At 38.9% G+C, this 14,489-nt stretch overlaps 1 protein-coding gene across 5 annotated transcripts in view; it reads left to right on the forward strand.

The window, feature by feature from the left end:
• The window catches only part of SYT1 (synaptotagmin 1), a 328,199-nt gene that overhangs the window by 220,502 nt on the left and 93,208 nt on the right, over positions 1 to 14,489 (forward strand). The window lies entirely within an intron of this gene.

The raw sequence follows: 14,489 nt of genomic DNA on the forward strand, positions 1-14,489 counted from the left end.
TTATTTAATAAGGCTTATTTTGGGGTGGTATTTTGAGCTCTTCAGTGGTTGAGTTTTTGGAAACCACTGCAGAGATACTAGATCTCTGAGCCATTGGCAGTGAGGTAAATGGCATTTAGTTTTCCTCCAGGGAAGGATTTATTCTTTCATCGAGTGTCACCTCCACCATGATCTGCCTGAATAAATATAACTAGCTTCGCTTACATTAGTGGTCTCTCCTGGGACAACACTGCCAACATAAATTATTTATTATTTAAGACATGTTTAATACTAGTCACAGCACAGAAAAATACTACCTTCCAAGAGCACTGCCTATTTCAGGTGACAGAGACAAAAACTTTATCTTCATTAAATAATTTTTTTTCTTGTGCCAGGGTGGCACAATAAAATCTATCAGCCTCTTTTTATCTCTGCCAACTGCACATCTCATATAGTATAGTGTTCCTGTATGTAGGCACAACTTGAGCTCTGAAGCTCTGCTGTAAAGGAATATTTATGAGGACTTTCCCTCAGCTCAAGGACAGGCACCTCATCACCTGGCTGATCCAGGAGTCTGTGACAAGTCAGATTAGAAACAGTCATCTCAAAATAAGCAAAAGTTATCGTCTGGTTTCTGGAAACTCTTTTTGAGATTTCACCCAACAAACTCTAATTTTGCTGTATTGTAGAGTTAATGTGCTAATGTCAGCAATCAGAAAGTAAGGCAAATTTTGGCAGATTTCTTTCTGAGATGATTTTGGCAAGACAATATTATTTTGCTTCATTTCTTAGTTATTAAAATTATTAAAAAGACAGCACAAAGTTAAGATTCAGATTTTATTGTGTGGTGCTCACCAATATAGTTGACTTGAACTCTAGAAGTTAGAAACTTTACTTCACATGTCCTGTGTTTAAAAATAATCTCTATCTTGTGTCTTTACTGTTTTTACCCTATATAAATTATCTCTCTATATTTGTGGTGGCTTAAAACTCTGTGCTGATTTAAAGACAATTTACAAGTGGCTGAGCCCATGATAAAGCTTTCATATATTATAAACGCAGGTCGTCTTATGAATACTGTACATTGAGTGAACACAAGAGAAATGTGAGATCAAAGTAATTCAAGAGTAAAAGTAAAGATAATAAATAAAAAAATAATTAATAATGACTAATTAGTAAACTAAATAATGCATTAAAAGAGTAAAAAAAGTAAATGCAATATCCTTAATGTGATGTCATTACAGCTACATGTATGTGCCACACTTTAAAAGCTCCAAATTGCACTGAAATAAAAATATATTAAATTATATAAAAAATATAAAAATATCTATAAAAGTTATAATACATTTTTAAATAATAATGTATTTGATAGTTCACTTTCCTTTCCCTAGGCAATGTGTGATACCATGATAAAATCACCTAATCAAAGAATCGTTTAGGTTGGAAAATACCTCCATGATCATCAGGTCCAATCTTTGACCAATCTCCATCTTGTCAACTAAACCATCGCTGGAAGTGCCACATTTTTTCTTAAAGACTTCCAGGGATGGTGACTCCACCACCTCCCTGGGCAGCCCCTTCCAATGGTTGACAGCCCTTTCAGTGAAGAAATTCTTCCTGATGTCCTAAACCTCCCCTGGTTCAGCTTGAAGCCATTTCCTCTTGCCTTGTTCCAGTAACCTGGGAAAAGAGACCAACCCCCACCTGGCTACAGCCTCCTTTCAGGTGGGTGTAGAGAGTGATTTGGTCTCTCCTGAGCCTTTTCTCCAGGCTAAACATTCCCAGCTCCTTCAGCCACTACTCACTGGACTGGTGTTCCACACCCTTCACCAGCCCTGTTGCCCTTTTCTCTAGTATCTCAGTGTCTTACTTGACTTGAAGCAAGGGACTCAAAAAAGAACACAGTTATTGAGGTGTGGCCTCAACTGGTGCAGTACATCAAGCTCCATTATGAAATGCATCAATAAAATCTAGATCTAAATAGAATTTCCTTCATATAGTTAAATGCTTTTTTTTTTCAACTTTTCTTCATACTATATATTTAGGAGAAAAAAAATTTACAAGTCTCTGTTATCCTGAGGCTTTTTAGGGTAGTGTGTGTTGCTGCTAACATTCAGTGCACATATTCACAGAGGGGAATATTCATTTTGTTGCAAGGGCCTCTGTGACAGCCTGGGCAACGCAAACCTCACCTTAATACACATTTTGTATTGTGAAAAATGCCTTATGCAAGCTTCTAAAATGGAGTAAATTTCATGCTGGGATATGGAAAAACACCATGAAAATTACTATTTGATTAGCAATTTCAGTCTGAAAATTAGTTATGACTTAGCAAATTGTCCCTTTTCTATCAATAGTCATACTTATCTTTCCTAGGTAAACGGAATGCTGTCACAAACATGCAGTGCTTTTTCCTTGTGTATTAGTAAGTTCACCTCAAGACATAATCCTACAAACATTGTTCAGCATAGTTTTGCTGAAATTAATGTAACTATTTATGACTGAAAGGACTCAAATTGGAGCTCTACGTATCAGGCAGCAAAGAAAATTACTTTAATGGGCCATTTCGGAGACTTTTCAGCAATTATGATTTCTTTTTTCCTAACGGAGCCCTCTATGTATGTTTTTTCAGCAGACTCAATTTTCACTATGGGATTTACTTGTTGTATCTATTGTATTTTTACCTGGAGGTTGTATTTTCATTCTTGGAGGTAGTGGAACTACAGTGGGGCTGAAGAAGGAAAGGGAAATACCAAATATTGTCTCCAATTTTATTTTGCAATAGGAATGTTGCTAAGGCACTGCCAGGAGATTAGGAAGAACATGGCTTGCATCTTAGCCTAAACAAGTTTAAACTCATGTATCTCACCCCACAGAGAGAGTGAGCCTGTAGCCTGGAGGTTAGGCTGCATGGAGAATGCATCACTCATCTGTCTCACTGAGGTGGCACAGAAATGCTCCGTGGGAGAGCCGGGCGCTCAGAACCGCCGTTCTGTGGGACAAGGGGCTTGGCCTCTGGCTCACTGCTTAGGGCTCCAGCTGAGGGAAGAGTAGTCTTCAGAGCTCTGCTCTCAAGCCCATTTTCATTTTTCACACAGTGAATATTTCATCCAAAAGGGTTGGAAGATTCAATTTGCTGACATCTAGGAGAGTGCCATATCCACAGCATAGTTTTTGCATGCTCTCATTCCATTCATCTATTGTGGCCTGATATAGAGATTTTCCCAGGAATATAGAACCATTCCTGTCCCACAGAGTCAAGGACATATTGGAATTCAAAGTCTTATGAATATTAATATGGATATTTAACATTTTGGTAATCTGGTGAGCCTTGAAAAAGGATTAAAGAGGAAAAACTATAAGATCTGGAGAGTCTCTTTACTCTGCATAGATTCAGATTCCTGCCAAGCACGATGCATTTTTCTCTTTGGTTTTCAACAAACATAGTTACTTTAGGTTGTAATAGGTCAAGACAGTTCTCTATTATCTGTAATATTATCTATTTCTTTAAATACTCTGCATATGCAGAGTATTTTTTCCACTAGAATACCTTATAGAAGTCTGTTGTGATGATAATTTCTTGTCATCCAGATTTGTCCTCCTTTGACCTTCTTTCCTGTGACTATAGCTGGTTTACACACTTTAAGACAGTTCTCCAACATGAGATTTCTTACTGAATTTTTTGCAAGGGGAAGACATTATTTTGTTACCTTGTTGCCATTTTAGATCTCAGTGCTAGAATAGCTTATGGCAGAATTTCAGTTGAGAGCACTAAGTTTTCTTACTGAATACAATGTCTACAGAATGTTTATTTGCCAGGGGAAAAAAATATTTTAAAAGGAATAGCTAGACAGGACAAAGTTTTGATGATGTCCAACTTTGCTGTGAACAACTCACATCAGTAATGTAACTCATTTGCAAAAGTAGTTTTTTTGTGTAGAATTCTTCCTTAATAAGTGAGGCTAAAGGATGACTTATGGCTTCAAGCTCTTTTCTTTTTTCTTTTTTTCCAGCTGTATTGTTTTGCATAATGAAAGGGCATTGCCTCCATGTGGCCTCCATTGCTGTTGTGTTCTATCTATGGATACATTATCACTGCCTCTGTGAGTGAACAATTCCAAAGCAGCCATGGAAAATTTATTTGCTAATTATTCACCTGCTATTAAAGTGGTTCCAAATGAAGTGAAATGGCAGACACACTGGCTCTTGGAAGCTCTGTCCAACTATAAAAGGAATTCTGTGCCTTCTCTGCAGTGTTCAAGTGGCTTTGCAGAAGCACCATATTTAATTAGATTAGTTTTAATTAGACTGCAGATGCAAAGTTGCATCTGTGTATCACTATTAGTCTTTTTTGAAGCACTTTCAGCCAATAACAAACCACTATCTCATTTGCATTAATTTAAATGTGTTAACATTTTGCTTGCTGGAATAATCACTATGGAAGAACATATATAACTTAGAGATAAATCTGTTGTTGTCCTATGGCACCATATGCAGAAAATGAAGTAGCCTAAGAGACAATCATGGAAGGAAAGAAAAAAAGGAAAATGCACTGAAGAATTAATACATTCTTAAATAAATCTTTCTCAGATTCCATTTATACTTATTTAAATTCCTTTGGAGCACTTAGTTTCCAAGGCAATCTTTGCAAGATTTTGACTTTATTGATTGCTCATCTACTATTAATGTTTATTTTCTTTATCATCTTTTTATTTTAATTTCTTCATGCTTCACAGAACCCATTTTCTTTTGCTGCTTTTCCCTCTCTGTTCCAAGCTTAACTCAGTTCTTTGGAGGCAGAGGATTAATTATTCGTTACTGGTGGTACTATAGGTTTGAAAGAATGGTTGATGAGCTATAGCAAAGTTCTTATTAAGAGGGAGCTTCTTTAGTTAATGGCAGAGTACTTGCCATTGGAAACATGGGACCAAAAACTCACTGGACAAAAGTCATCAGAAATACAACCCTTGATTTCAGAAGATTGACTTTTAATTCCAGGAGTGATTATTTTTCCTAGGCATTCCCTGGCATTACTTTCTAATTTTTATTTCTCTTTCTGGACAAACCAGAGATTAATCACTTCAAATCCATTTAAAAAATTTATTTATATAGAGACAATAGCAAGAACTCTGGTGTGTGCTTCTAATGTTAAGATTTGATTATTTTTTTCAGTCTCTGATTAGCAGTAATGAAATTAATCCAGTTAGAAGAATAGTGTTTAATTAAATGATTTTGGTAAGTGAGATGAATTCTTGAAAATAAGGAGATGCAGTGGCTTTTAAATAGCAGTAAGAAAATATGTTCATCAAGAGCAGCTTCTAAGGTTGGCTGTAAATACTGGAGCAAAATATTATTACTAGAGTGAAAATTTTATTTTGTAATTAAATATATGCCTGTCTCGGCGGAGGAGCATACACAGGATGTGGTGTTAAATTCATTGCTCTCAAGGTGTAGTGGCATTCTTTGTGATCTTTAAGCCTGCTGGCTTCCTGTTTTTAAAAGAAACATTACACTATTCTCTGATTATGCAACTAACAAATCATTCAGAAAGCAATTCAAAGATAAGCAGTAAGCATGGAATGGTGTCAACCAGAGGACTGTAGATTCAAGTCGAGTGTAGAACTTCAGAGTCAGACCCTGATGACGGTTTTCTGCAGCAAAATCAAACAAGAATGTCTAATAATTGACTTTAAGACCTGGCATATGGTTCCATTTCCTATTCTCTTCCAAATTACAAGAAGAAGCTGTGACATTTCAGCATTGAGTTTTCAATGTACCCTTACAGGAATGCTTCACTTAGTGCAAAAAGTCTGGTCTGGATGTACTTGTAGGATCAATCTGTGCTGAGCACAGTCAGGGTCGATAGGATGGAAGAAAGAATGCTCTTTCTGTGAGCTGAGCTCATACAACTAGATCCCATAAGGGATGTAAGTGCCCAGAATGTGTCTGCTTTTCATTTGGGCAGCATAAGGCAAAACTGACACCTAATGCAGATAATCAAAGGTGGAGTCTGGTACTGAGAGAGGGAATTTATTTATTTCTGTCATATCCAGGAAGAATAACTGACATAATTTGAGAAAACCTTGCAGCCTGCATTTAGTACTACATGGCTGGCTTTCAGACTCAGCATAGGTGAGAGTCATGGGGTCTCAGAACAGTGAAAAGCCTCCCAGGCTGGCTGTCCAGCAACAAGTCAGGTACAGGGATTTTAAATGGAGGGTTTTCTTCTGAAATCCCTAACACATGTCTCAGAGCTGCAGACTGGTTCACCTTCCCACTTAACAGTGGGGAATTAAAATCCCTTTGAAGGACAGATGCCTACAGTCCTTGTTTTGGGTGAATGAGGGGAGGAGTAAAACAAGGCTGGGTCTTTTGATATGAAACTGGTAGCACAGCTTACCACAATATACATGAACTTTATATGTTAATTTTATAGTTGGAGTGTTCCTACAGGAAATAGAGAGACTTAGATTAAATTCCTTCAACCAGCCAGAAGCTTTAGTTTATGAGAGTACTTCTAAGTCATGCTACAAGTCATGGCATTGTGTAGGAAATAATTCAAACTATAGGCCAAAATCAGAGGGGAGAATAGATTTCTGGTTCCCATTATCAACATTATTGAATTTTAGAATCACCAGCAATCACCAAATAAAATGCAGAAGTTGATCAAAAGTCTTCTTTTTCATAGTTTCTCTGCTGTCCTTAGCATAGTCATACTCCACCCTGTACTTTATATCGTTTTTTTTAAAGGGTGATCAAAATAGTAGGTGAGATTTTTAGGGAGAGTTGCTGTCTTAAGAGACATAGTGATAGTAGTTGTTCTTGCTTGACAAGTCCACCAAAAAAGTATAGGTACAAACTAACTTTATTAATCCACACTGTAGAAGAACATGTAGTGCTATCCTTCAGGATGATATGTGAGCTATAAAACAGTCTTTCTCAGGCTTCTTTCAGATCCACATCATCTGAATGTGAAACTAGAACTATCACTTTGAGTTACAGCTATAACAGTTACAACACACTCTCATGGCCCAACTGAATATAAGGCCTGATTAGAGCTCATGTAAATTAATTATTTAGTCTAATTAGCAGAAGGCTAAAGCACACTATGAAAAAAATATATTCCAGGTACGCTGAATTATGAACTTCTAACATTGCTAGGTAGGCAAAATGAGAAGTGCAGCAGCCGTGAGGAGTCTGTTATATGTGTACCTTACAGAAGTAAAGATGAATGAGAAAAGAACCTGTAGCATGTAGGAAATGTGTATTAAGGCATCAAATGCAGTCTGCATATTTGCCTTTTCACGCATCTAAAATGTTGTATCTATACATCAGCTATATATGCTGAGGCAATTTCAGTGTACTAACATGAAATTTACAAACCTCTATGCATAAATATGTCCTTGGTTCCTTCAGCAAACTGACCACTTTTCCAAGAAATGCAGATTCACTGGTCTTGTACAGGTATCTTTTAATGCTCCCCAGGAACAGTTTAAGTTTCTTTCAGACTGAAGAAGTAAGACTAACTTGGATGCCCAGCATTTGCACTGAGTGTTTTGGAGAGAATTGTCACCTTACAATGGTACCAAGTATCAGCTCTTATATTTATGGAGATCAGAAAAAAAGCCATGGAGGTCTTGTTCTAAAAAAGGACAGTCTTCCTTCTTATGGAGCATGATTCCAGATTTTATTAGATCTATTAATGAGGTCAAATGATGCTTTTAGACTGGTAGCTAATGTAAACCAAATCTATTTATCACTTTGGCAGTGGTTCCTGCAACAACGTTAATGATCAGTGCAGCATTTATGGTTATCCAGTCAGGAATGGTGCTTTTCGTGCAAAAAGACAGAAGTTAGTAATCAATCATTATCATCCTCATCATAATTGTGCTGCTAAATGAGCTTCTGAAAAAGAAAAGCAACATGGCTATTAACCTTAACCATACCTTGAAGATAGATTTTTTTTCTGACAAAGGCTGCTGCTGATATAAGCCTGCAACCTTGATAGCGTCTTTCAAAATAAACGAGGTCAAAATACTAGGCAAGGGCCCAACCCATGTTTAGATTCTTTGTTTCAGTCTTTTAAAATGAAACACATAAAAAGAGAAAGAAAGGTCAAAGCATGCATTTTTTTATTAAAGAGCAGGTGAAAACATTTTGTCTGAGGGATTTGAGTTGTATACAGTTTGTAAATAACCAGAATAAATTTCATTTTTCCTTATTAGCAGTATAAGTGTCTAATAACATGCAGATTCCACAGAACTATTTTTATAATATTTATTCTTATACAGATCATGGTGATAGCTGTGTGCTGGTGGAACAGAGCAGACATCTGCAAAAGCTGTTGTGTGAATTTGTATCAGTGGTTCTTTCTTGGCAAGTTTATCTTGGCAGGGAAGGAGCAAAGGGAATTGTCTTTTGTGGTGCTTTTTTGAGGCAGAGATGAGGTGTGACACAAGAATGGGTTTGTCTTTCCGTCCCAACACTGGGATGAAGCTTAGAGTAGCTGATCTGTTGGTACCTGTTATCTCGAAATTTGAAAAACCAGTATAAATAACCCAAGCAGCACCTCTGCTTAATAGATAGAGGTCATGAAAAGATTTTAGTTTGAATGCCTGGGGCACCAGCCTGGGACCATTGAGTCCTTCACACACACCCCCAGGCAGTCTGGCAAACCACACTGCAGAACAGATGGCCCAGCTACCCTGACCAGCCAGGCACATACCATAAACCAGTGCAGCAGAGCCCACAGCATTATGCCCGCAGTCTCATGAACCAGTGTCATGACCACAAGCTGAGTAGAATGTCTGCCAGGAACTTGCTCCTGCATATCCCTGCATGATTGATACTGTTAATATACAATCTGATCTCCCTTGGAAAAATGCATACATATAACTGCAACCAGACTTGCTTACTTCTACTGTGGTGAGCCAAGCCATCCTGAGGTGGAGCACCTCAGTCACACCTCCAGCACCCTGCCCTCCCTCTTTCTATGACTGATACATGGTCTGAGCTCTTGCCTCTGTATGGTGCACTTCAGGTTTTGCTGGCCATGCACCAAGACCACGATTATCTGGCAATCTTAGCTCTGCATTCAGATTTGAGGGGACACTGAACCAAAAAAGTGCATCTTATTGATGATCCCCATGAACATGCTAATTCTACCTGCAACCGTAGCGCCTAAGTATTGTAGGAACAATGTTGGTATTACAGCCAGCCTATAAACAAAAATTATGAACCCTGTGTGATGTTTAAGTCAGGGTGACTAGGGACAGGGAATTTAATCTCACACTGAACATTCAGTGTGAAAGTGCTTGCCATACAACCATTTGTACAAAAAAAATAGACAGGACTATATAGTCTTAATTTGGAGCAAACTACAAGTGCCTCAATAGCACAATCAGCTTAGGCACTTCTTTTGGCGGGTCCTGGCAAAGAGAGCTGCTTCATTTCCTGTGTCCTTTCTTTCAGGGCCCAACCATAGCCATAAGCTTGGCCACTGGTGAGATATGGAGCTGCCAAGCTGCCTGAGTGTGTTCTCTCCAGAAAGAGGGCATTCATGTCCTGGGTAGATGGGATCCTAGGAGGATCGTGTTGAGAAGATAGAAGGGCTATTTAGCAAGGGCCATACACAGGAGAGCTCTGTGATGTGTTTGGACACTCTGGATCTGGCAGTGGGCATGTCTGGTGCATTCTTGTAGGCTGATGATGGGGCAAGGGCACAGCTCTTGTGGGCAGTCAGACCAAGATGGGTACGTGCCCAGCACACACGTTTGGGCTCTTTCACTGAAAAGCCTCTCAGGCAGCATTGTCCTTTTATTTCATCTGTGTGCAGTGTGTGATCTGGTGAGGCATTTTTTCTGAGTCAGTGCCTGTAGGCACTACCCACACACAAATGTCTATTAATAAGACAATATTTAATGAAATAATGTTATTCAGAGTTTTAGCTGTACATTTAAAATAACAGATAAAAAAATGAAGATATTTGGTTGATTTTACTGAGCATGCACTACTGCCCAGCACAAGGAATATGCTTTTTGAGATACATTCCTGTCACAGAAAGAAATATGGTCAATTGCTGCCTACATATTGCAATTGTACTAACATAATTCTCTTTGGAAGAAGAAGATTGGTTTTGCTTTGCTCCTTGATTGTTTTTATAATTGATTTATCAGTATTAAAACCATGCAATTAATTTTTGGTAAATCATTCTGGACAATGAAGAAAAAGGTCCCAAGCCTATTAAAATTAGTCTTTCTCACTGTTTACTAAAGTATGTGAATGCTTCCTGTTGAACCCCTTTACAAAAAAAAACCAACAAAACAAAACAAAACAAAAAAAAAAACAACAAAGGCTTTTATGTCTGAAAGTATTAATACATTTTTGAAATTAACTGTTCCCAGAATTCTTAACTGCAGAATGCATCTGTTTCTTTAATGAGTGGAGGACACGTACAATGCATATATATATATATATATATATATATATATATATATATATATATATATGACATTCTAGGCTGTAGAAGAGTCTTTTCCATCTGTCTTTATCTTACCTTTCAGAGGGAGAGAGAAACAACTTCATCACAGGCCTTTTCAAGGGCTGGATAAAAACAGACATAAGAACCTGCTTAGTATCTGTTCAAATTCAATACTGTAGCTCTCCTGGGCTGTGTAATGGATGGAGGTGAAAGATACAATTTTAAAGGAAAGGCTGTCATGCCTTTATGAAGAGAATTTGATTGTTTACAAAATAGTACTTTACATTTTTTACATTTGATCTGATTTCACATGGAGAGGCAGTACATCGGTTTGGTATGTATGAGGAAGGAATTCTGTTTAATCTGTGGTATCCCGTAATTCAGTGCTTCATCTGAGGGTGTGGATTCTGGTTACAGTATTGCTGTCTGGATAATAAAATGGCAATCAGGAATCAGGAAGTAAAAGGATTGTTTCTGAAGCTTCAAGTAAGAATTAGACCCTGAGGTCCGGGCAGAGGGGAGGAGGTGCTCCAGGCACTGGAGCAGAGATTCCCCTGCAGCCCGTGGTGCAGAACAGGGTGAGAGAGGATGTGACCCTGCAGTCACTGGAGGTCCACAGGAACGCAGAGATCCACTTGCAACCATGGAGGCCCCCACACTGGAGTATTAAGGCCTGAAGGAGGTTGTGACCCTATGGGAAGCTCAAGCTTCAGCAGGCTCCTGGCAGGAGCTGTGGCCCTGAGGGGAACAAAGCCCGCACTGAGCAGGTTTGCTGGCAGGACTGTGACCCCATGGAGGACCCACTCTGGAGCCGTGTGTTCCTGAAGGACTGCACCCTGAGGGAGGGTCCTACACTGGAGCAGTTTGTGAACAGCTGCAGTGTGGGAAGCACGTGTTGGAGAAGGTTGTGGAGGACTGTCTCCCATGGCAAGGAGCCCATGCTGAAGCAAGGAAAAAGTGTAAGGAGTCCTCCCCCTGCAGGACTGTGAAGGAGGGGTAGAGATGTGTGATTGACTGACTGCAAACCCCATTCTCTGTCCCTCTGCACCACTGAGGAGGAGGAGGTAGAGAATGGTAGGAGAAATATTGATCCCACAAAGAAGGGAAGATGTTTTAATATTTGGGTTTATTTCTCATACCTTACTTGATTGATAATAAGCTTACTTGATTGAAATTAAGCTAATTTCCCCAAGCTCAGTCTGTTTTACAACATTACTGGGTGAGTGATCTTTCCATGTCCTTTCCATGACCCAGGACCTTCAGTGATACTTTCCTCTCTACCCAGCTGAGAAAACAAGGGATAGAGCAACTTCAGCAGGCACCTAGAATCTATCCAGGGTTAATGCACCACAGTAGCAGAGCATAACAAACGAAAGTCAAATCTCTTTGTGCTACAGATCTATAATGATAAAATTAAGTTTTAAGGTCCCAAAGGCTTCTGCAAGGCTGGAACATTTTCAAAGCAAGGCATATCATTATATTCTCTGTGACACAGTATCTACCCTACAGATAGTAACAGTTTCACCAGGGTAGGAAGTGCCACCTCCTGTCCTTCTCAGCAGCATCACTCTTTTGTATTAAATATCCATGCAGAAAATCTGAAAGTGGTTCTCTGACTTGCATCTTGGGAAGAAGCAGAGAGGAGCAGGTGCCCTAAGAGCTGCGCAAGGCTCCTGGCACTGCAGTAGCTGAGGTGCCAGTGAGGTATGTTGGAAAGATTGCAGCCTTAAGGGGCCTGATGCTAGTGTGCAAGGCACCTCTGAAGTGTGCATGGTTCTGCTGCCTTACATAGCTCACAATGCTGATGATTTGGTGTGCTGAAGGGGCTCATTCTGGCTGTGAGTTTGTGTGGCCTCTGTGCTACCAAGGCCCCAAGCAGTGTCCATGCACCCCAGGGTGGCACTGGGGGTGCCTCCCCTGGTAGTATCCAAGGTTGGCTTTGCTTGCACCATGTGCAGGACATCCTCCAGCCCTTAGCTCCCTATACTTGTGGGTGGGTGCCTAGGACCTGCAGATGACATGAACTTCACTGTTCTGATGCTCTCACACTGTTTTCTGTGTTCTAACCAAGGTAATTTTATTTTGTATGTATGAGTGTTTCCACCTGTGAAGTTCAGATACCTACCTCCTTTATAAGATACTTTGTGATCTACTGGTGAAAATTGCTATATGTAAGCAATTTTCTATTTGAGAACTTTTAAGTTAATATTAAGTACCAGAAAGAAATAAAGCTGTTTCTTACTTTCACCGGAAAATTGATGTACTATTCTAGTGTTTGTTATCTTTTAATAGTAGTTACTGTCCTTTAAATCCTAAGTCATTGTGTAATAGCATCCTCTGTTAAGACTGTGTATGTTAACAGAACATTGGCAAACACGATGTTTCTGTAAGTTCATCTTGTAAGAATTCACAGATCTATTCCTCTTTTAAAGGACTTTACCCCTGCATAGTATATTACAAAAAAGGTATGCAAATTAGCTCTTTCTTCCTAGGCAGTGGAGTTCATACTTAATGTGGGAATTTATAATATTCATATATAGTATGCATGACTAATTCTAGAATGCAAGAAATGTGATTGCACTTTCAAACATTTAAATATATTATTGACTCTCACGTTTGCAGGGCAAACCTGGAAAATATTAAAAAAATGAAAAGGAATATAAGAGCAGTGTCCATTGCAAACAATGAAATCTAAGGTGTATAGACAAGAAAGAATAAACATGAAAATCAAACATACATAGGCATAATTCATTTTTCCCATCAGTTTCATTATTTTTGAGGCTTATTCTCTTGATTTTTGGGTCCTGGGATTGATACAACTGGAGTATTTTGTCTCTTTGGAACTTCCAGTTCCAAGTCAGATTTTTTTTAATTGTTGTATTTTCCTACAGTTTATCAGTTATGGTTAGAGGTGCAATATATTGTGGCTATCACAAGAAAAGCAAAAGTCATTTTTGATGCCTTGAGAGGCTACCTGGAACAGAGGCTAGACAGTTAAAGGAATAAAGTAGGTATTGTTTTTAAAAGGCCTTCAAAGGATACACCTTGGGCAGTACAAGAGCCCGTCCACCCAAGATGGATGACAGGTGATGAGTTTTCACACTTTTATAAGTTTTGGTCCATTTACATACTGGGGTTAATTGTCCAATGACAGCTTCAGGTTATGAAGCCTCATCATCCCAGATTGCTCACCTCAATTCACTGTTGTTTATAGTTTTTGGGCCTGAAGCTGCAATGGTGTTCTTGGTTCTTAGGCTAGAAAAGGATTGTTTTGTCTGACTAAACTGTGAGGAGAACTTACTAAGATTTTATATGAAGCTCAGAATTATATATTAATGCCATACAGAACCTGGATAATATGTAAGCTAAGACTTAAGGCATCATTTTAACCACAAAATAGAACTGTTCACATGATGGAAAGCCGTAATCTCAGACTTCTACATTTGTTTATCATAGTTGAATATTAATCTCATGGATTATTTTGTCCCTTCTCAAGGAAGTATTTGGCCTCAACTGTTGTAAGTACATTGTTTTTGAAGAGTACTCAGCAAACGTCTCTGGCTTCCAGGTATGGTTGGAGGCTCCAGCCTTCTTCATCTTTTCCAGCTGCTCAGGGTGCCCCAGCACTGTCTAGTAATTTTCTAAATCCTGAACTCTTTTTTTTTAATTTTATTTTGTAACAACAAATATATTAGCGAATAAGAATAATCATTCTAAAAATATTATCTCACAGAAACACAGAGTAAACTGGATTGGAAAAGACCTTTGAGGTCACCGAGTCTGACCTGTGACCCAGCATTACCTTATCAGCTAAACCATGGCCCCGAGTCTTTTTTAAACACCTCCAGGGATGGTGACTCAATCACCTCTCTGTGCAGCCCGTTGCAATGCTGAAGCACTCTTTCGGTGAAGATTTTTTTTCTGATATCTAACTCTGGTTCAGCTTAAGGGTGTGTCCTCTCATCCTATCACTGGTGACCTGGAGAAGAGGCCAACCCTTGCTTGACTACAGCCACCCTACTGGATTAGA

This window comes from Lonchura striata, chromosome 1A (assembly GCF_050655825.1).
Source record: "Lonchura striata isolate lonStrDom1 chromosome 1A, ASM5065582v1, whole genome shotgun sequence".
Classification (NCBI taxonomy): domain Eukaryota; kingdom Metazoa; phylum Chordata; class Aves; order Passeriformes; family Estrildidae; genus Lonchura; species Lonchura striata.